The sequence below is a fragment of the Mustelus asterias genome, chromosome 9 (assembly GCF_964213995.1).
Source record: "Mustelus asterias chromosome 9, sMusAst1.hap1.1, whole genome shotgun sequence".
Taxonomy (NCBI): domain Eukaryota; kingdom Metazoa; phylum Chordata; class Chondrichthyes; order Carcharhiniformes; family Triakidae; genus Mustelus; species Mustelus asterias.
This window is the reverse complement of record NC_135809.1, coordinates 13,512,801-13,533,956: the sequence shown is the minus strand read 5'-3', so window position 1 is coordinate 13,533,956 and position 21,156 is coordinate 13,512,801.

The window sequence follows — 21,156 nt, the reverse complement described above, 5'->3', positions numbered from 1 at the left end:
AGGGTGCATATTAACACTGCTTCTCCCTGAAGGAGGAACCAATTACACCCAGTTAATGTCCTGAGCTTCATACTTGTTACACTGATTAGAACCATCAGCACCTAACAGTGTCCAATCCAAAGCTGAGACTCAGCTTTCAGTGTCAGGGCTGTCTGCTGGTGCCTTGGGACCAAGGACCAAGGAGCTCACGTCTCCCCATAGTTCCTAACACCTGCATGTGTGGTTCCTAGTGCTTGAAGGTGCAGATGGCAGCCCAGTGCATACTGAACTCGAATTTCCTTCATGGAGCTCCCCGACAGCATCTGCTGCAGGAGACTCCAGCTTACTAATCAGATGGTGGGCACCTTTGCCATGTCCTCATGGACCTGGTGCCACATGGTGAAGGAGGGTTCCCACTGCCTGTGGCCATCAAGATCATGGCCGACCTGAATTTCTATACATCTGGATCTTTCCAGGGCTCGACTGGGGACCTGTGTGGGATTTCTATAAGTGATTCCGTGAGGTGGCGCATCCACTCTTTGCCAGGGTGAGTGACTATATTCATTTCAACCTGGACCAGACCAGACAGGGTGAGAGAACCAGGGGGTTTGGCCAGTTAGCTGGTTTGCCACAGATACAGGAGGCAATTGACTGCACGCATGTCCATGGTAAGGTGCCTAGACAGGTCTGGTGGAGCCTGACAATATAGCCCCCAGACGGTCTCGCATTGTCGTGGTTTGCTGCGCCCTCCACAACGTTGCTCTGCAACAGGATGAGGAGCTGCCAGACAAGGATCCAGTGGAGGAAGTGCAGAGGGGCTCTGAGGAGGAACCTGCAGAGGAGAGAGAGAAGGGAGACCAGGTGGGGGCCGAGGTGCGCATGGGCAGGAAAGCTAGAGATGCTTCATGGTGGACGGTGAGTATGGTTGACATCTGGGCGCCCCTTCAGGATGTGGTCACCCCTATGCGATCAGGGGATGGGGGGTGTGTGATGGGTCACTTCAGGGAGCTGGAGACGGAGAGTCCACGTGTGCTGCCCATTCAATGCAGGAGGGTGATGATCACTCACAGTGAGGAAAGGGCTGTGATTCTCCTCAGAGATACTGCTGGTTTCTGACCTTTGTCTGTCTAATGCCAACTCGGAGACTATGACTCATGTCAAAGTGATGATGAGCGCTGACATTCATATATCCTAATGCTGTATCGGGGATTAGGGCTGGGGTTAATGACTCCCTGCATCATGACTAATGTCATTGCAAATGAAACAGTTGTACTGAGATGACCTCATCACATGGAGGGCATGGGGGCATTGTGAGACAAAATACATCCCAATGGTGAGAAGTTCCATTCCATTAAGAACTCAATTATGCAGCCTACAGTTTTTTTTAATTTATTCGTTCAGGAGATGTGGGCATCACTGGCTGGCCCAGCATTTATTGCCCATCCCTATTCCCCCTTGAACGGATTGTTAGACTGTAGTAATTTGTAGTGATTGTCCCTTTAAAGTCAACATAGCAGAAGTGGGTCACGTGGCTTGGGGGATCAACTGGGAGTCGGAGTGGATAATCACCCTAGGGGGTGCAGTCCTCTCTTAGACAGTAGACGTGTAGGGCAGTAGGGCACTTACGCTGGCTGTTGTACAATTTCTCTTATTAGTAAATACCTTTTCATAGAATCATAGAAATCCTACAGTACAGAAAGAGGCCATTCGGCCCATCGAGTCTGCACCGACCACAATCCCACCCAGGCCCTACCCCCATATCCCTACATATTTACCCGCTAATCCCTCTAATCTACGTATCCCAGGACACTAAGGGGCAATTTTAGCATGGCCAATCAACCTAACCCGCACATCTTTGGACTGTGGGAGGAAACCGGAGCACCCGGAGGAAACCCACGCAGACACGAGGAGAATGCGCAAACCCCGCACAGTGACCCAAGCCGGGAATCGAACCCAGGTCCCTGGAGCTGTGAAGCAGCAGTGCTAACCACTGTGCTACCGTGCCGCCCTTTGTGTTTCTAATGAAGTTTCTGAAAGTGCATCATTACATCTGGCGATGAGGATAACATTATGATGATACTGCCTCTGGCCCGATACCTGTGAGTATCTTATTCTAATGGAAGTCTGAAGAAAATAGTACTCAGCCGAATGCCTCTCTTTGGGTGAATAGACCTATATGAGATAAGATATTGCCAGGCCCTGAGGAATGTAGTATCAGAAAAGATGGACAATTCCAAATTGCGTGGGCAAGGGAGAAAACACGGCAAGACTCCTGAGTCAGAATCAACAAGACTGCTAAGTGAAATGCAAGAAGCTTCACCACTTACATTGTAGACTAGGAGTTGAGGCTCAGTGATGGACAGGCACAGAACAAACCTGAATTGGCCAGTACAGTCAAAAGTTTAGAAATATATACAGAAAAAAATCAAAAGAAAGTAACCCTGAAAAGCAAGAGCTGTGACTTTAAGTTTTTTTTAAAAAGTGGAATTTAAGTTAAAAAGAAAACCAAGATTTGCTGCAAAGCTTTGGAAGGAGAAAAGAGAACACAGTAATGTTTAGTGAAAAAGAAGAAAATGCCCCAAGGAGTTGCAGCCAGTTCTCCAAAAGTGCGGAAAAATCAAGAGGCTGAAACTGACAAGCTCCTGATCGGAGCTGAGCCTGTGGGGGTTCCTTGGCAGCATTCCCTGCACTGATGGACTTCAAACAGAAAAGTTCTGGAGTTTTAAAAATAAATCCTCAACCTTTTAAAAAGAAGACAAGTTAACCAGTTTAAAAGCAACGGCCCCTTGGACCTCGAGTGTCAGTGAAATCAACCAAAAAAACCCAGCACATCAAAAAGAAGGAAAAAAACGGACTCTCCAAAAGGCCACAAGAAGAAAAAAACCTCCAGAAATCGCTGAAGTGACCTTTCCTTAGAACATTGAGAAGTTTTAAAAGTTCAAAAAAAGAGCAGCCAGGTTCGCGCTAACAGAGCAAGAAAAACACACAGAGAAAACCAGCAGCTGCTGACAGTTCAGTATAAAAGATTGTTTTAAAGCAGTAATACATTTAAAGAGGCAACGCATTTAAAGTGACAATGCACCTAAAGTGGCAACCACAGGAAGGAACAAACAGCTATTGAACATTGAATAAGGAGTTGGGACGTCTTGTTGAAGTTGTACAAGACATTGATAAGGCCACACTTGGAATACTGTGTACAGTTCCGGTCACCCTATTATTAATAAGGATATTATTAAACTAGGAAGAGTGCAGATAAGATTTACTAGGATGTTACTTGGACTTGATGGTTTGAGTTATAAGGAGAGGCTGAATAGAATGGGACTTTTTTCTCTGGAGCGTATGAGGCTTAGGGTTGATCTTATAGAGGTCTATAAAATAATGAGGGGCATAGATCAACTAGATGGTCAATATCTTTTCCCAAAGGTAGGGGAGTCTAAAACTAGAGGTCATAGGTTTAAGGTGAGAGGGGAGAGATACAAAAGGGTCCAGAGGGGCAATTTTTTCACACACAGGTGAGTGGCTGGAACAAGCTGCCAGAGGTAGTAGTAGAGGCGGGTACAATTTTGTCTTTTAAAAAGCGTTTAGAAGTTACATGGGTAAGACGGGTACAGAGGGATATGGGCCAAATGCGGGCAATTGGGACTAGCTTAGTGGTTTAAAAAAAGGGGCAACATGGACAAGTTGGGCCAAAGGGCCTGTTTCCATGCTGTAAACCTCTATGACTCTATGACCCCAGAGAGAGAGGGCAACACTCAAAAAAAGGGACTATAAGCAATGAAGACCTCAAGGAAGAGGCAGCAGAAGACCCAAGACGTAGGCCACTGAAAGACCAGAGAAAGAGATCACTGAAAGGCCCCAAAAAGGGGGCACTGAAAGACCTCAGAAAAAGGGCACGGCAAGATGCTAAAGGACCAAATGAAGGACAGTGAGAGAATTACTGAATGGAAACAAGTCACCATTGGCTTTATTGGAGACAGACCTGACCGACAGTGAAGCCAAAAAGCGTTTGGCTGAAGTCAAGACAAGTAGAAATTAAGAATTCATTTGTAAAATGTATATGTCCATAAGAACATGATGCATTCCATTCTGAAGAAATGTAGAAATTAAAGACTCCAAAAGAAACTGGGAACTTTTGAACATAAAAAAACAATCAGTAAAATAATTAAAGCTCTAGAGAAGACATTAAAACATCATGATGAAATGACTGACAGCAAACTTGGGAAAAATGTTGCAAAAATTCATGAAATGAAGTAGATGGAGAAATTAATGAGACAATGGAGAATAAGTGGAACTCCATGAAAAAGCAATTAGAAAATAAGAACAAGACCAGTGAAGATTTGAATAAGAAGAATAAGGGCTTAAAGAAGGAAGCTTCACAATGAGAAATTAAATGAAGTAAAAAACATTAACTTAACAGCAGTATCAATAATTCAGACCGAGAAAGAAACTGAGGTTGTGTGCCAGAACAAGATTGCTGAAATGGTCACACGAATGGAAAAGCAAAAGAACCAATATGATAAAATGGCCAATGAAGAAGATGCTGAATTGAAATGCTGGAAAGAGAAGAAATTTATCACACAATCTAAACATGTGACAGACTAAGATTGTAAAAAAACTGTCAAGACATAAGACTTTGATATATTGTCAGGATATCTGCCTTGCATGCATTATAATGTAAGGTACTCAGCAGAGTAAGGGTCAATGTGGGACTGCATATTGTCACCACCCACAGAGTGATGCACGTAGTCAGATGATCAGAGAACAGTCTGGAACAGAACTCGGCAAGCAGCAAGCTTGCATGTACAAATCCATGCAATACCATATTTACAACTGCACATAGTTAAACACTACCAATAAAAGTGTTCATGTTTAAATATACAAGTCCCAAGATCTCATCAATGAGCCGTCACCATTGCAACAATAAAAAACCCATATTAAATGCAAAATAATAAACTTCAGTCGTGGATCAAGTTGTGTCCCCGGGATTATTGTCTCTCAGACCTGGTTTCTGTCGTACCCAGTTGAAGTGGAGTCACGGATCACTCGTAAACACGTGGATGATTTGAGGAGTCGGGAGATGCTCAGTGTTGCCATCAATAAATGTTTTCGAATCTGTGAACACCGATCAGCCTGTTATAGACACTCCAGTGTTGCTTTCTCTTGTGAAAGCAAATAGTGATGAACTGCCTGTGACAGAGTATTACCCTGGGTCTTTGACTTACTTGTCCAGTGACAATGCCAATACGCCACTGCCTCCCCTAAAGTGGTGAGCATCAGTTAGATTTAATACAATGATAGATTATAATGTGAGAAATGTTAGTGTTCAAGTTCTAAAAGTGCCTAATTTCACCTGTGCCCATGCTGTGCACCTACAATCTCTTAACCTTACAAATCCTCCCACTATGTCTAGGTATGTCCCCAGGATCCACATGTGAGGTGGAGGCAGGCTGCTGTCTACCACATCCTGATGCCTGAGATGCCCTTGGCGGACATCTTCTGGAGGGCTGAGTCCCCACTTGCGGTTGCGTAGGTCTTGCTTTGCCACCCAGTTCTGTCTGCTGTGCCTGAGGTGCCCCAGTCTCTGGAAGGGGCGGGGGGGGGGGGGGGGGGGGGTCAGTTGGGCTGGGCACTCCTAGGGTCTCAGGGTGGAAGGCCCCGGGCTGTGCACCAGTGGATCTTCCTCCCTTTGGGTGCCGGTGGGTCCCTCAATGGGATGGAGGGGCAGCTGGAGTGAGATCCAGAAGGCACTGGAACTCGTGGTGTCACTCCAGTGTTTGCACTATGCAGTTGATGCCCTGTACCATCGAATTCATGCCTGAACCATGGAGCCCATGGACTGAGCCATGCTTTGGACCTCTCCCACCATGGATCTGATGTCAAGCCCAGGCTCTCCCCTGCAGTTCCACCCCTGCAGTGTTGGCATGGGGTCCTCGCATTGCCAGCAGAATGTCCTGTGAGAGAAGGTATTGGGGCTCCTCCATTCAGCCTTGCTGGAGTGTTGCTGACCCCTTCCTGATATCCCCAGCTTTGCCTTTGCGTTTCATGCAGCTGAGGGATGAGGGGGGATCTTATGGAGACTTATAAGATAATGCGGGGGCTGGATAGGGTGGAGGCGGAGAGATTCTTTCCACTTAGTAAGGAAGTTAAAACTAGAGGACACAGCCTCAAAATAAAGGGGGGTCGGTTTAAGACAGAGTTGAGGAGGAACTTCTTCTCCCAGAGGGTGGTGAATCTCTGGAATTCTCTGCCCACTGAGGTGGTGGAGGCTACCTCGCTGAATATGTTTAAAGCGCGGATGGATGGATTCCTGATCGGTAAGGGAATTAAGGGTTATGGGGATCAGGCGGGTAAGTGGTACTGATCCACGTCAGATCAGCCATGATCTTATTGAATGGCGGGGCAGGCTCGAGGGGCTAGATGGCCTACTCCTGCTCCTATTTCTTATGTTCTTCTTATGTTCTTATGAATGACACCAGAGGCACAGCATCTGAGTCCTGAGATCCAGCAGACCTCTGACTGTCCGATCACCAGGACCTATCTGCCTCCACCTGATGTGGATCAGCAGCAGAGTTGGTGCTCACCAGGTAGTGACCCAAAAGCCTGCCTGCTAAGAATACCTGCCGATGTGTGTGTCTCTGCATTGATGGAGGGTGCGGATGACAGCCATGATGCATCATCTGTGTATTCCTCCGACATCTCCTCACGACTGGTGTCAAAGCTTGTCGCGGGATCCATGCTAGTGGACGTGCTAGGCAGGTTGAGTGATTTTCCTGCAAGGAAAGGGAAATGGCATAAGAACATGGCTCGGGCAAAGGTCTGGGTCACAGAACTCACATAATTGTGGGCAGTTGAGGCTCCTCACTTTTATCTCTCATGCCCACCTCATTCTCTGCACAGACAGTTCCTTCCCTGTGAGCTCCTGGGCTCTCTCCTCAAAAGGAGCTCTGCCGTGCCTCCGCCCACTCGCGGCAATTGTGATCAAGCCTATCTTGCATGAAGACAAACGGGGATGCTATATGCAGGCCACCTGCCAGGTCAGATGGCAATGATGCCTGGCACGTGTGGACACTGCAGGTGAGCAAGGATGAATTGTGAAGAAGGAAGTACCAGGGGAGATGAGGCAATGTGTGGGAAATCAGGTGGTGGGGAAATATTTATTCTGTAAGTGCTTAACGATTGCAGTCCGGGTTGTGCCGACAGGGCCAGCAGGATTCGCACTGGATTTTGCGCTGAGATTGACACTTAGCCTAATTTTGAAAATATTCCACCCCGAGCAAATAGCCAATCCTCCATCCATGTTTTGAATGTAGCAAATACATAATAAAACCAATAAGTGTGAAAAAATTCAATAAGCTTATTATTTTACGGGATGGAAAATGGTGCCTGGGTGTGAATTCACGCTCTGTCAAATCTCTGCACTGGAAGCACTCATTTGTAAAATTGCCACCCACAGCTTTGTGTGGTGAAGTCTGGCAGTCATCATATACAGTGCAGACATGGATTTTCCAAGTGCTCAGTGGATAAATGTGCAGTCTAGAGATGCACTGACCATAAAGATACTTATTTCAATCCCATATCTGTGCAGACTCGTTTAATCACAGACAAGGCATTACCTGAATGCAAAAGAAAATTGGGAGGGTTGTAAAAGGGGTTAATAATTCTCTATCACCCATTTTGTGCTACAGCCTAAAATCTATTTCACTGCCTTTGAGTGTGGCCAACACAGGAAAACTCTGCTTTAGAAATGTAAACACAGATAACCAGCACAGAGATGTTGTCCTCCTCCAATCTAAACTGGAGAAGTATCCAATATAACAATGCCTTGCAAGACTAAACATTGCAAGACTAAATCGGATGTAACTACTCCCTGTTAGTACATCCAATGAGTTTTGCTTGAATACCCCTTTGTCAGGCCATGGACAATCCGAATAGGATCAGGCTTGGTTAAGTGGTTGAAAAGGCGATGGCCCAGTGGTATTATCGCTAGACTATTAATCCAGAAACTCAGCTGATGTTCTGGGGACACAGGTTTGAATTCCTGTGTTGGTAGATGTTGGAATTTGAATTCGATTAAAAAATACCTGGAATTAATGATTTACTGATGTTCATGAAACCATTATCAATTGTTGGAAAAATCCATCTGGTTCATTAATGTCCTTTAGGGAAGGAAATCTGCCATCCTTACCTGGTCTGGCCTACATGTGACTCCAGAGCCACAGCAATGTAGTTGACTCTCAACTGCCCTCTGAAATGGTCTAGCAAGCCACTCAGTTCAAGAGCAAATACGGATGGGTAATAAATGCTGGCCAGCAAGCAATGCCCATGTCATACAAATGAATAAAGAAAGGGATAAGCCCAGCTGTCAACAGGAGAGAAATATTTTTCCTTACAATCGATTCTTGAGATGTGGTTATCACTGGCAAAACCAACATGTGCTTATCCACAGTGACTCTGAGAAGTGGGAGGTGGCCCAACTTGAGCTGGTGCATACAACTGAGTGTCTTACTAGATTACTTCAGCAGGTAGTTAGCGTCAACCATGCTGACTGGACTGGAGCCTCATATAGGCCAGGTCTGTTAAGGGCAACCGGTTTCCTTCCCTAAATGACATTACTGAACCAGTCGCATTTATACAGTAATTTGAGAGTTTCATGGATAGATTGCTAAAATCTGGTCCAGGTGGCATTAACTATTCCTTTCTAGGGTATAATGTATGATGGACTGGTTTCTATATGCATTAAATTGGTTAGTTTTATCATTTTCAACCATGGGTGTTTACTTGCAAGCTGTGTCAGATGAGGAAGCTGTGGATATGTTTCACCTTAATACCTTGGTTACAGCATATTTGAGCTAAATATAACGCTATTGTTGCTTCGATGGTTATCAATACTTATCTTCACATCAATAGCAACATTTATTGGAATCCATTGTGTTTTGAATGTGCGACATTTTTGAGGTGACATTTTCTTTGCTCACATGTGATTTATGAAGTAAATTGACACATTATTTATAATTAGAAACTGAAACAAGGTCAATGTAAGTATTCAGAGGATATGGCTCCTATTTGCTACGGTAAGCAATGAAAATTCGCGAAGGTGCAATAATGAACCAAACTTCTGGTTGGGTATCGACTAGAATAAAATGATGGTTTCTTAGAACAAGTTTGTGATAGAAAATTAACACGGTTGCTACTTCAGCACCTGTTTTCATTTCTGTTCTGGCTGACTGCCTTCTTCAACTATTCAAGCTCAACCTACTTTACATTTGCCTCCTCTTACTCTGCCGTGGACAAAGGCTGAAATGAAAAACAAAATCTTCTGTATTTTTTTAATGTTCATTCATTTGTGGGACACGGGCGTCGCTGGATGGCCAGCACTTATTTCCCATCCCTAGTTGCCCTTGAGAAGGTGGTGGTGAGCTGCCTTCTTGAAACACTGATACAACTGAGTGACTCGCTAGACCATTTCAGTGGGCAGTTGAGAATCAATCACATTGCTGTGGCTTTGGAATCACATGTAGGCCAGACCAGGTAAGGACGGCAGATTTCCTTCCCTAAAGGGCATTAGTGAACCAGATGGGTTTTTCCGACAATTGATAATGATTTCATGGTCATCAGTAGTTTCTTAATTCCAGATATTTTTTATTGATTTCAAGTTCCACCAGCTGCCGTGGCAAGATTCAAACCTGGGTTCCCAGGACGTCAGCTGAGTTTCTGGATTAATAGTCGAGCGATAATACCTCGAGGCCATCACCTCCCCTTTTGCTGCAATTGTCAGTTATATGCAGCATGTGAATTCATTTATAATTGGAAACAAACTGAAGAGGAGCCACATCTTAGTTAAGTCCCACAATCATGAAGGGCAGATACAATGACAGGAAAAGAGTAAGTGAAGCAAGCTGATCTATTTGGGCTGAATTTTCCTGAGAGGGCAGAAAAATGGGCGGTGACCACACTTCACTGGGCAGCAGAACCCAGAGCCACAATTTGCTTCCAATGGTCAATTAAGTGCCCCAATCAGAGGGCCAGCATTTTAGCAGTCATGGCAGCGCCACTGCTAGCGATAGCCATTGCTGAGACTGTAATTGCAGGGAAACAGTGCCTCATTGGCCGGGTGCCTTCTGAGACAGCTAAGTTAGGTTAGGGGTAGCAGTGATCTGGTAAGAAGGCCCTGATGATCAGTGCCTTTACCGTAGAGGCGGCCATTGCTGCAATGGTACCTCTCTGAGACCTGGAGTACCTCTAAATGAGGTCTATGTCAGGGTGGGCCTGATTGTACGCATTCAAACAAAGAATTTTGGAAAAGATGCTATTGGCTTTGGAAGGCGACAACATATTCAAAGACTTTGAAGATGAAAGGGGGGCTGGAGATGGTATGGTAATCTGCAAGGACAATTGGTCCGATCAAGGGTTTGTTTTTTTGAGGAGAAGGCTGAAGAAAGCAGAGTTAAAGGAGAGAGACAATACCTGAAGAGAGAAACATTTATTTTAACATCGGCTAAGGTGAGGGTTAGAAAGGGAAGTTAGGTGATCAGCAGTTTAGTGGGAATAGCATTGACGGAACAAGTGGTGAATCTCATGGACAAGGTGAGCTCAGAGATGAGGAGAGATAGGAGAGAAAGATGTGAGTTCAGCGGTAGGACAAGGGAGACAATTAAAGGAAGTTTGGCTAGGTAAGAACTATCTGGTAGGGGCAGCTAATCAAGATTATCTCAATCTTCATGACAAGGAAGTCCAGGAGCTGCTTGCAGTTGCTTTTGGAAATGGGGGTGTGGATAGGGGAGAGGGATTTAAAAATATGGAGAGAAAAGAAACCAGGCATTATCTTTGCATTTTGGGATGATCCTGGAATAGTAAGCAGCTTTAGCAGATGAGAGCAGGAACCTCAAGTGTTTTAAATGGCCCAACAAGCTCTGGTGATGGATAACAAACTCATTGTACACCTTATCATTGGAAAATAAGACTTTGAAGCAGGAGAAGGCCTTTCAGCCCTATTAACCTGCTCTGCTATACAGTAGGATCTTGGCTGATTTGGTTATGGTCTCAACTTTATTTTTCTGTCTGCCCCCATTCCTTTCTTCCTTTAACAATCATTAGCTAATGAGTATGATTGTCCAGCTAAGAAACTCCATGTCATTGGTCATAGGTCCTATGGGTTCTTGCGAGGCTGAGGAGCCCGATCCTAAATCCGTATTTCCAAACACTTGGCAGGTTTTTCCAGGGGGTGGGATTAGTCCTTGGACTTGAGATCACTGGTATTCCTTTCTCAGGCTGCTTTTCCGAACCTTCTCTTGCCACTGGGTGTTCTCAAAGAATTGTGTCCCTTCAATCAGGAGTTCCTCTAAGTAGGTCTCTTCTGAGCAAGGGTCTCCCAGGCATTGACGTCTATGTTGCATTTCTTGTGGTCAGCCTTCAGGGTGTCTTTGAAGCACTTCCTTTGTCCTCCTCTTGTTTGGGAGCCTTCCTTGAGCTGGGCACAGAAGGTTTGCTTTGGCAATCGGAAGTCGGTAGTTGAGGTTGAAAAGTTTTCCATCCTTTCTGTAAATGATGTCCACTCCAATGGGAAATTTATTCTTGACAAGCTGAAGGATGGTGGCGATGAAGATGGAGAAAAGCATGGCATCGATGATATATCCCTACTTAACTCCAGTCTTGCCCTCAAAGATTTCTGTCAAGTTTCCGACATCTTGTCATGGTGGAGACGGAGAATGTTGATGAATTTCTTTGGATAGCAGGCTTTGACAGGCTCTTCCATAGCACTTCCTGTTTGAGTCAAAAGCCTTGGTCAGATCAATGAAGGCCATGTAGAGTGGTTGATTTTGCTCCTGGCATTTCTCTTGAAGTTGTCGAGCAGTGAAAATCATGCTCATCATTCCATGGTGCTTGGAAGCCAGACTGGCTTCCTGAAAGATTTCTTCAGAGACTGGGAGAAGGCAGCGAGCAAGGATTTTAGTGATGATCTTCGTGACAATGGAGAACAGGGAGATTCCTTGTTAGTTCCCACAGTTTGCTTTGTCTCCTTTTTTGAAGATGGTTGTGATGATGGCGTTCCTGATATTGGCAGGGATTTATTCTCTGTCTAAGATTTTCAGGAACAGCTGATGGAGATGATGGGTGATCTCTTCTCCTCCAAGTTTGAAAATCTCCACTGGAATCCCATCCACTCCTGCAGCTTTTGCATATCTTGAAAAAGCCGCAGGAGTGGTCCATATCTTGCCTTGGTGGCACTGAAGAAGCCTTTGCTGTCGTGCTTGTCGGTGAGGAGTTGCAGCTCCTTAGCTTTCTCAGTCCATCATTGGTTCTTGATTTCCCTAGTTCTTCTTTGCATCTCTGCCTTTGCGCTTTGACGAGTTCTCCAGTTCTCCTCTTTACTTTGCTGGTGATGTCATTTTGTCAGATGCAGAGAGCTTTCCTCTTCTTGTTCATGAACTCTTGGATGGTGTGGTTATTCTCGTCAAACCAGTCTAAATGTTTCCTAGTCTTGTAGCTGATGGTTTCTTCACAGCTTGAGATGATGGCTGTCTTCAGCAATGTCCAGTTTTCCTTCGCTCTATTAGAATGAAGGCTTTGGAGATTTTGGTGAGGACATTGTTGGAAGTTCTCTTGCATGCTTGGTTCTTGAAGCCACTCAATGTTGATCTTTTTTTCTGAGTTGTTTCTTCATCTTCTGTTGCTTCTGGTGGAGTTTGATGGACATAGGGGAACGGATGAGTCAGTGGTCTGTCCAGCAGTCTTCTGCATTAGTCATCATTTTGGTGATGAGGGCAATCTTTTCGGGATAGGACGATGATGTAGTCGATCATGTGCCAGTGCTTTTGTGGTAACTTGAGACACAATAAAGGTAGTCATTTTTTTGTTTAAAAGAATGATCTTCTTTATATAATAAAATAACAACGTTTAACAACAACAAAAACTCAGCAGAACAGGAATAATGGTAATGACTATGAAAACAGGAGCAATCATACACAGGTCTTACTTGCAGAAAACTAACTTACAGACTGAAAAGCCCTCCTAAATCCACAAATGCTCTTAATCCTCAACAGACACCAGTAAAACAATTACACAGGAGAAAGGCTTATAAGAACATTCCGTACTCAAAATGACACTCTGTAATAGCTTTGATCATGAATGTCTCCAGGAAGTTTTGAACTTGTCTTTTTGGCAGAACAGAGTGCGAGTGATGACAAGCTGGTGTTCCGTGCATTTGGTGAGCAGGAAAACTTCATTGGAGTTGCAATTCCCAATTCCTTCATTTCCAATCATTCTTTTCCAGATTTGGGAGTCCTTTCCAACCCTGGTGTTGAAGCCTTAAGGCGGATGATCTTAGCTTCCATAGGAATGTTGGAGAGTATAGTGTCCAGGATGGAGTAAAAGCTTTCTTTGAACTCATCATTGGCATCAAGGGTCGTGGCGTGGATACTCAGAACCATTGCCTGATGGCTCTTGGCAAGTTGGAGATGGCGAGTCATGAGGCGTTCGTCGATATCAGTATGGAGTTGGTTGACAAGTTTGTTCTTGATGGCAAATCCATGCGTCCTGGGCTAATCCTTGGGTTTTCCTCTCTAGAAAAAGGTGTAATCACTACCTTCTTCCCTCAGCTGCCCTTTACCTGCTCTTAAAAATCAGGAGGGTTTTTAGAAACATAGAAACATAGAAAAACTACAGCACAAACAGGCCCTTCGGCCCACAAGTTGTGTCGAACACATCCCTACCTTCTAGACCTACCTATAACCCCCCATCCTATTAAGCTCCACGTACTCATCCAGGAGTCTCTTAAAAGACCCTGTTGAGTTCGCCTCCACCACCACTGATGGCAGCCGATTTCACTCGCCCACCACCCTCTGTGTGAAAAACTTACCCCTAACATCTCCCCTGTACCTACCCCCCAGCACCTTAAACCTGTGTCCTCTCGTAGCAGACATTTCCACCCTGGGAAAAAGCCTCTGAGAGTCCACCCGATCTATGCCTCTCAACATCTTAATAGAAACATAGAAAAACTACAATGTTTTGTTTATATTAAAGATCAGATGGGGGTTTTGTTTATCTAAATGTTCAAGAGGGGGTTTTGTTTATATAAAAGAACAGGAGGGGGTTTTGTTTATATAAAAGAACAGGAGGGGGTTTTGTTTATATTAAGTTCCCCATTCTGGTTAATTGTTTTGCTTGTTATCTATGAGGGTATGTATGTTCCAGGTACCGAGATTGAGATTAACTTTTGATTTTCTCACCGCAGGTAGTTGAGCTGCTGGATGTGATTTTCCAACCAGGTTGCAGATGGAACAGTAAGATAAAAGCAAAATATTGCGGATGCTGGAATCTGAAACAAAAACAGAAAGTGCTGGAAAATCTCAGCAGGTCTGACAGCTTAGAGTTCAGATGACCAATCGTCAGCTCTGACAAAGGATCATCTAGACTCGAAACATTGGCTCTATTCTCTCCTCACAGATACTGAGAAATCTGCTGAGATTTTCCAACATTTTCTGTTTTTGTTGCAGATGGAACAGACTATTTTGAGGGCACTTTTTCTCGCCCCTTCCCCATGTAAGTGAGCAGAGTGGATCCTGAAGAGGGCTGTTCATTCATGAAGAAAGCTGTCAAAATGCTCCCCCATTCCTATTCCAAGAGCGAAACAACTGAATCAAACTCCACCCTCAAGGTGCTGGTCTGAAGCTAAGGACTTCTAGATCTCATGGTCCTGTTTCTATCATCTCTCGCCAATCGCTGCAGAGCTTGGCTGTGTCAGAGGTGTATTAGTTTCCTCTAGGTAGACGCCTGATGTGGCTCATCTTTTAACGTGGGTATGGCATTGCGTATCAGCAGACACATGGTCCTTGACAGAAGGTAGGTCCAGTACCAGTGGCAAGCATGTCCCCATAACCCTTGTCTACCAAAAATCTGACTAATGCAGCCTTGAATAAATTCAATGACGCAGCCTCCATTGCTTTCTGGAAAGAGAATTCTATCTGATTTGATTTGATTTGATTTATTATCGTCACATGTATTAGCATACAGTGAAAAGTATTGTTTCTTGCGCGCTATACAGACAAAGCATACCATTCATAGAGAAGGAAACAAGAGAGTGCAGAATGTAGTGTTACAGTCATAGCTAGGGTGTAGAGAAAGATCAACTTAATGCGAGGTAGGTCCATTCAAAAGTCTGATGTCAGCAGGGAAGAAGTTGTCCTTTGGTCGGTTGGTACGTGATCTCAGACTTTTGTATCTTTTTCCTGACAGAAGAAGGTGGAACAGAGTATGTCCGGGATGCATGGATTCCTTAATTATGCTGGCTGCTTTTCCGAGGCAGCTGGAAGTGTAGACAGAGTCAGTGGATGGGAGGCTGGATTGCGTGATGATTGAGCTTCGTTCACGACCCTTTGTAATTCCTTGCGGTCTTTGACAGAGCAGGAGCCATACCAAGCTGTGATACAACCAGAAAGAATGCTTTCTATGGTGCATCTGTAAAAGTTGGTGAGAGTCGTAACTGACATGCCGAATTTCCTTGGCCTACTAATGGCACTCTGAGAAAAACGATTTTTCCTCATCTCCATAAAAGGGAGTCGCCTTATTCTTGAACTATATCCACCATTTTAGCCACCCCTACAAGTGGAAACATCTTCCCAGTATCCACCCTATCAAGTCCTCTAGGGTTTTATGTGTTTCAATCAGATAATGTTTCATTATTCCAAATTATTATCCCTACATACTTGGACTTAAAAACAGAGATAAGGATTGTAGTTGGGGAAATGGGCAGGGTGTGAGACAGTAATTGGGTACTGGAACATTACAAGTGGAGATGATGGTGTGGTTGTTTAAATCATGAGCTGCATAAATGTTACGGAGAACAGAGGACCAAAGGCTAGTTGAGATCTGAAAAGTGCATTGGGACATAAATTTTGTTTCCAGGGGCAGATTCAGAAGGGGTGCAGTGTGGAAAGGGGATGTGGTTTGTGAGTAACACAAGGAAGTGATCTGAGATGCTGTTATATGTTACCTCCCGGTCGCCATGAATATGGATTGGGGAGCTTACATGGAGGGAGAGACTTAGGGAGGATAAGAGGGTAGTGAACTCAGAAGAGAGAGAACATGGTGAGTTGGGATGGAGATTGAAATGTGTGAGGATAACCAGTCATTTTGTGCAGAGGTTGAGGAAGGAAAGCAGCAAATATATCTTGGTGATAACATTTTTATTGTACTTGGGAGGACAGTACGGAATGGTGATTTTGAAGAAGAGGTGAGAATAGTGGAACAAGGTGGGATGCTCAAAGAAGAAGTGCTAGAGGAGTCAGTCTAAAGTGTGATCTGGAAATAAGCACTTCATGCCACTGTGACCATTTGACAGGATAATTGGTGAAAAAGGTAGCCAGGTCCAAAGGTTTCATTAAGGGAAGGTTTCATTACCCTTGTGCCAGGTTTCCATTAAGGCCATGATGTTGCTGCAAAGATCCATATTAAGTTCATTGATAGCAAGGACAATGTTCACAGGTGAACAGACGTTCTGGGGGATATGAATAGAGGGGTGGTGAAAGCTGATTCACTGGCAGAGCAGGGGATGAGCAGTGGGAGGAACAATTGGGGCTGGGGGAAGATTGTACCAAGTCAGCCCCAAGTGGGTGCACTGGGTGGAAAGGTGTATGAGAGATTGAATTGGGGCAATTGGGGTTGCTGCTTATAATGTGCCAGGGTTGAGTTCTTTGATAAGCCAAATGCAAAAAGGAAGATGCCAAAAAAGGCAGAGGGGAGACTGTAATTTGATTTATTATTGTCACATGTATTTTAATATAATGAAGAGTATTGTTTCTTGTGCACTATACAGACAAAGCATATCGTACATAGAGAAAGAAAGGAGAGAATGCAGAATGTAGTGTTACAGTCATAGCTAGGGTGTAGAGAAAGATCAATTTAATACAAGGTAGGTCCATTCAAAAGTCTGATGGCAGCAGGGAAGAAGCTATTCTTGAGTTGGTTGGTCCTCAGACTTTTGTATCTTTTTGCTGACAAAGAAGGTGGAAGAGAGAATGTCCGGAGTGTGTGGTGAACTTGATTATGTTGGCTGCTTTTTGAAGGCAGTCGGACCTGTCGACAGAGTCAATGGATGGGAGGCTGGTTTGCGTGATGGATTGGGCTTCGTTCACAACCCTTTGTAGTTTTTTGCGGTCTTGGACAGAGCAGGAGCCATACCAAGCTGTGACACAACCAGAAAGAATGCTTTCGATGGTGCATCTGTAAAAGTTGGTGAGAGTCGTAGCAGACATGCCAAATTTCCTTAGCCTCCTGAGAAAATAGAGGGAATATAATAATGGTGGGAATATAATAAATCAACATATAATTATCAGGCCCATATGCCAGAAACAACCCCCCACATTAAAAAAATCCATCCACTGCAGCGTGCTGTCAGAATGGCGAGAAGCACGACTGGTCTCAGAAGGATGCACCTGCCGAACAGTACTCCCAGGGGAACTCATAGGTGAGTCCAGTGCTCAGAGAGGAGAGGATCATACCAGGATTGTGCCAGAGAATGCAAGCGTGGTGCCAGGGGGAGTGCCAGCTTGATGCTGAACGTGCACCTAGGTGAAGATTGTTTCCTGGTTTGCTAGTTGTGCACTGGGGTGACCTTTGGAACTGATACCCGGATCATTGAGTGTCCGATTTGACGGCAGACAAGTGAATGAGAGACCGCCTGCCCGCGATAGGTAATGGAACCCTTGACTCCAATTTATCTTTTCTAATTCCCAGACTATATGGCAGTAAAAGCCACCATTGCCATTGGCGGCCTCAATGGCGCTTTTCCCACCTTTGCCGATATTGGAGAAAATCTCACCTTAGGTGGAGTAAAGATGAAAGAAGTTAAAAAGAAAAGAGCATGAGTGAAAATAGTCTGAGGGCCTTGGGGCCGAGGTGGCAGCCAAACTGCACGTGCGAATTGGCCCACAGAGGTCTAGGTTTAGTGATATGAAAGTTACACAGTAGAACACACCAGCCTAAATTGTGTAAGCAAGCACTGGCCGCTAGGTGCTTTACCCATTGACTGTGGCAAAACATTTACAGGGACGCAGCCACAGGCATCAGTGTTAAAATGCCATCGCAATTTTGGAAAATCCGTTCCAATGTTTCAACTTTGTTATCACTCAGATTAAACTGTGATCAGAGCACTGGAAAAATTGTCTTCGTCCTTGGTGCTATTGCAAAAGCCAAGCTTTTATGGAAGTGAGCAGCCAAGCTTCTGACTGAAAGAGGGTATGCAGAGAGTCAATACTTTGTATCTGTTCTGATTAAACTCTCTTGTTATTTTTAAATCTGAATGAAACATTTCCAAAGTATCCATGAAGAGTGCTGCTGAATTCTGAATTGCAATTCAATAAGTCGCCAAGGGAAAATGAAAAAAAAAGGAAGTTTCTGTCTTTTTGGTTTTGCTTGGACCCTTAGTTCAGTCAAAAACAAATTTGACAGGGTCAGATTTTACCTTGTGCTATATATTGCACATCTGATGAAGCACCTTCACAGACAATGGGAAACTTCTTTCTTCTTTGAAAACAAATTATTAATCAGATTCAAAAGCACACTCTGTGGGTGGATCAAAGCCACGCTGGTATGTGCAGAAAGCCTGTGGATCAAGATGGTGACTGGACACATCTGGTAATTGTTAAAGCCGTAGTTCATGTGTTTTGTGATGGATGTTGCCAAGACGCTTTTGAAAAAAATGTTGAGTAACTGCGTGTGTGCAAGGCATGGAGCACACATCCGTATTACAAATTGCAAAACATAGTTCAGGTGGTTAACAAATTGAGAGAGACTTTAGTTTGGCTGTTGCACCAACAGAATAGACTATAGATAGGCTGGCAGCAGACAGGGATGGCGGTAATAGGTAACAGGTGGGCAATCCAGACACAAACGTTGAACCAAACAGATCATTAAAGGGGAAGTTAAACAAAAAGACAAATCTGAGTGGCTCCTTTGATAAATGTGCTGTCCAGAGTGGTAAAGTATTAAGGGTCCCAGGCTCAGATATTTTATCTTAGCCAAGTAGCATTAGAGGGACTCCAATGAGCCTTCGTTGCTCAGAGAAATACGTGAATGAGATGTGAAGAAGGAGAAAAAAGGTAACAGATCCTAAGGGAAGAGAAATGAAGGCAGAAAGAGTGTGAAATGAAGCATGAGAGAAAAGGAAATGATGAGAGAGAAACAAACAGTTAACAAAATCATATCAATGAATTTTATGATTTTACTTTAATTTTCTCAATTTTTGATAATGACTTGGAACCCGAAGTCAACTGAAAAATCTCAGTCGGCCTCCTTAAGTCTGTCTGGCAAGGCTCTCACTGAACCTAATTGGCTACCTGGCATTGCTGAGTGTCATGAATGGAGCTGAGAAAGCAGGATATCTGTCAGTGCTGGTTTACCCAGGCCCAGGTCACCCTTCATTCCCACCCTCAGCTTGGCACACCAATTCAGCCCATTCGATTGGTGTCCTCTGCTTCTATTAACAGGGACAGTTTTTCTCAATCTTCTTTGGCTGGACTCTTCATTATTTTGAACACTTCTATCAAATTTCTTCTCAATCTCCTATTTCATAAGGAGAACAGCTCAAGCTTCTTCAATCTCCAATCCCTCATCTCTCATTAATATGCTACACCTTTTATAAAGTCTTGCCCTGATTTTTGACCATTCTTCTGGAGGTCGGATTTGTTGTGGAACAGCTTGTTAACTCAAGTAACAGGCCAGTTGAGGAATTCAGAGATCAGAGGCCTTCTGGAGTACAGCAAATGTCGTTAGGTAGTCCTGGCAGCAAATCAGGGATCTAGCTCTCCAGGATCATTTTGAGGTTACCACATCCTCCCCCCCCCCCCCATCCACTCCCCTCCACCCCCTCACTTTCCCCCCACCCCTGCCACCTCCCTCAACCACCTCCAACAGCAGCTGTAATTTCCTGGCTACAGCTGAAGCCACAGATTGCCCTGTGGTGGAGTTCCCTTTCCAGAATGGTAGTCTGGCAGCTGTGGACATTTCTTTTCGTCAGTTTGGTAGTCTGGAGTTGGAACCTGGATATGATGTTGCTCATGATGTGGAGATGCCGGCGTTGGACCGGGGTAAACACAGTAAGAAGTCTAACAACACCAAGTTAAAGTCCAACAGGTTTATTTGGTAGCAAAAGCCACTGCTTTTGTGAGTGGCTTTTGCTACCAAATAAACCTGTTGGACTTTAACCTGGTGTTGTTAGACTTCTTACTGTGATGCTGCTGTCAGGGATCTGAGCTCAAATGGAAAAGATAACCCTTTGTCTTTGCTCTGGAGGTCTCCTGGCACAATGGGTAGCCCCCTTGCCTCAGAGCCAGAAGCTCTGGGTTGCTTGGCCAAGGAAGGTGCGTTCATTACACAAACAATAAGTTGAGTGTTAAAACCTGCAAAATCCTTCCAACACATACCAATGGCAAGTGGTAAGAGCGGGAAGGACTCCTGTTCAGCCATGCTTGATGCAGAGTGGCACCCCTCAAGCTATAAGCCTCCGGTGACAGGCTTGTGACCTGTTCCAGGATAAACTAGCTACGGAAACTGATGAAAGTCTGCCTTGTGCACCAATAAGTGTGAGAAGAGAAACAACAACTTGCCCTGTCACCTTCATTTGGCTGATGGCAGCGTGGATGGAGAGAGTAGAAATAAATACAGCTCGGAGAAAGTATAAAATAAATAAAACAAGTTAACTTTCCACATCTTGGATATTTTTATTGGTAATGGATATATTCAACCCAAAATTGTTTTTCTTTTATTTCAGATATTTATAATGAAATGTGAGCATGGTATTTTTAGTGCTGTGATAATTTCCTAAGCGCAGCCCTTGCAGATATTTAAAATGGAATAAAGTGTACTTTGAGACACTTTGATGAGATGAAGACAGCCTCTTAAAAAGTCAGCTGCATTCAGTGAATTCTTTTTTACATCTCGAATTGTGTTTACCATTTAATCTTGCTTTGATTAGACAGGATCAGGGTCACATAGTTTTAGCCAGAGTGTATGAGCAAAATTTTACATTTTGTCCACAAAAGTCAAACCAGACTGCGCCAATGAAAAATGCTGCACAGGGCCTTATAAGGTGATGAAGTTATCAGAGCTGCAGAAACATCAGGACTTTTGGAAACAGGATAATGCGGATAAGGAACTATTGAATCCTAGGTGTAAGAATTTGGC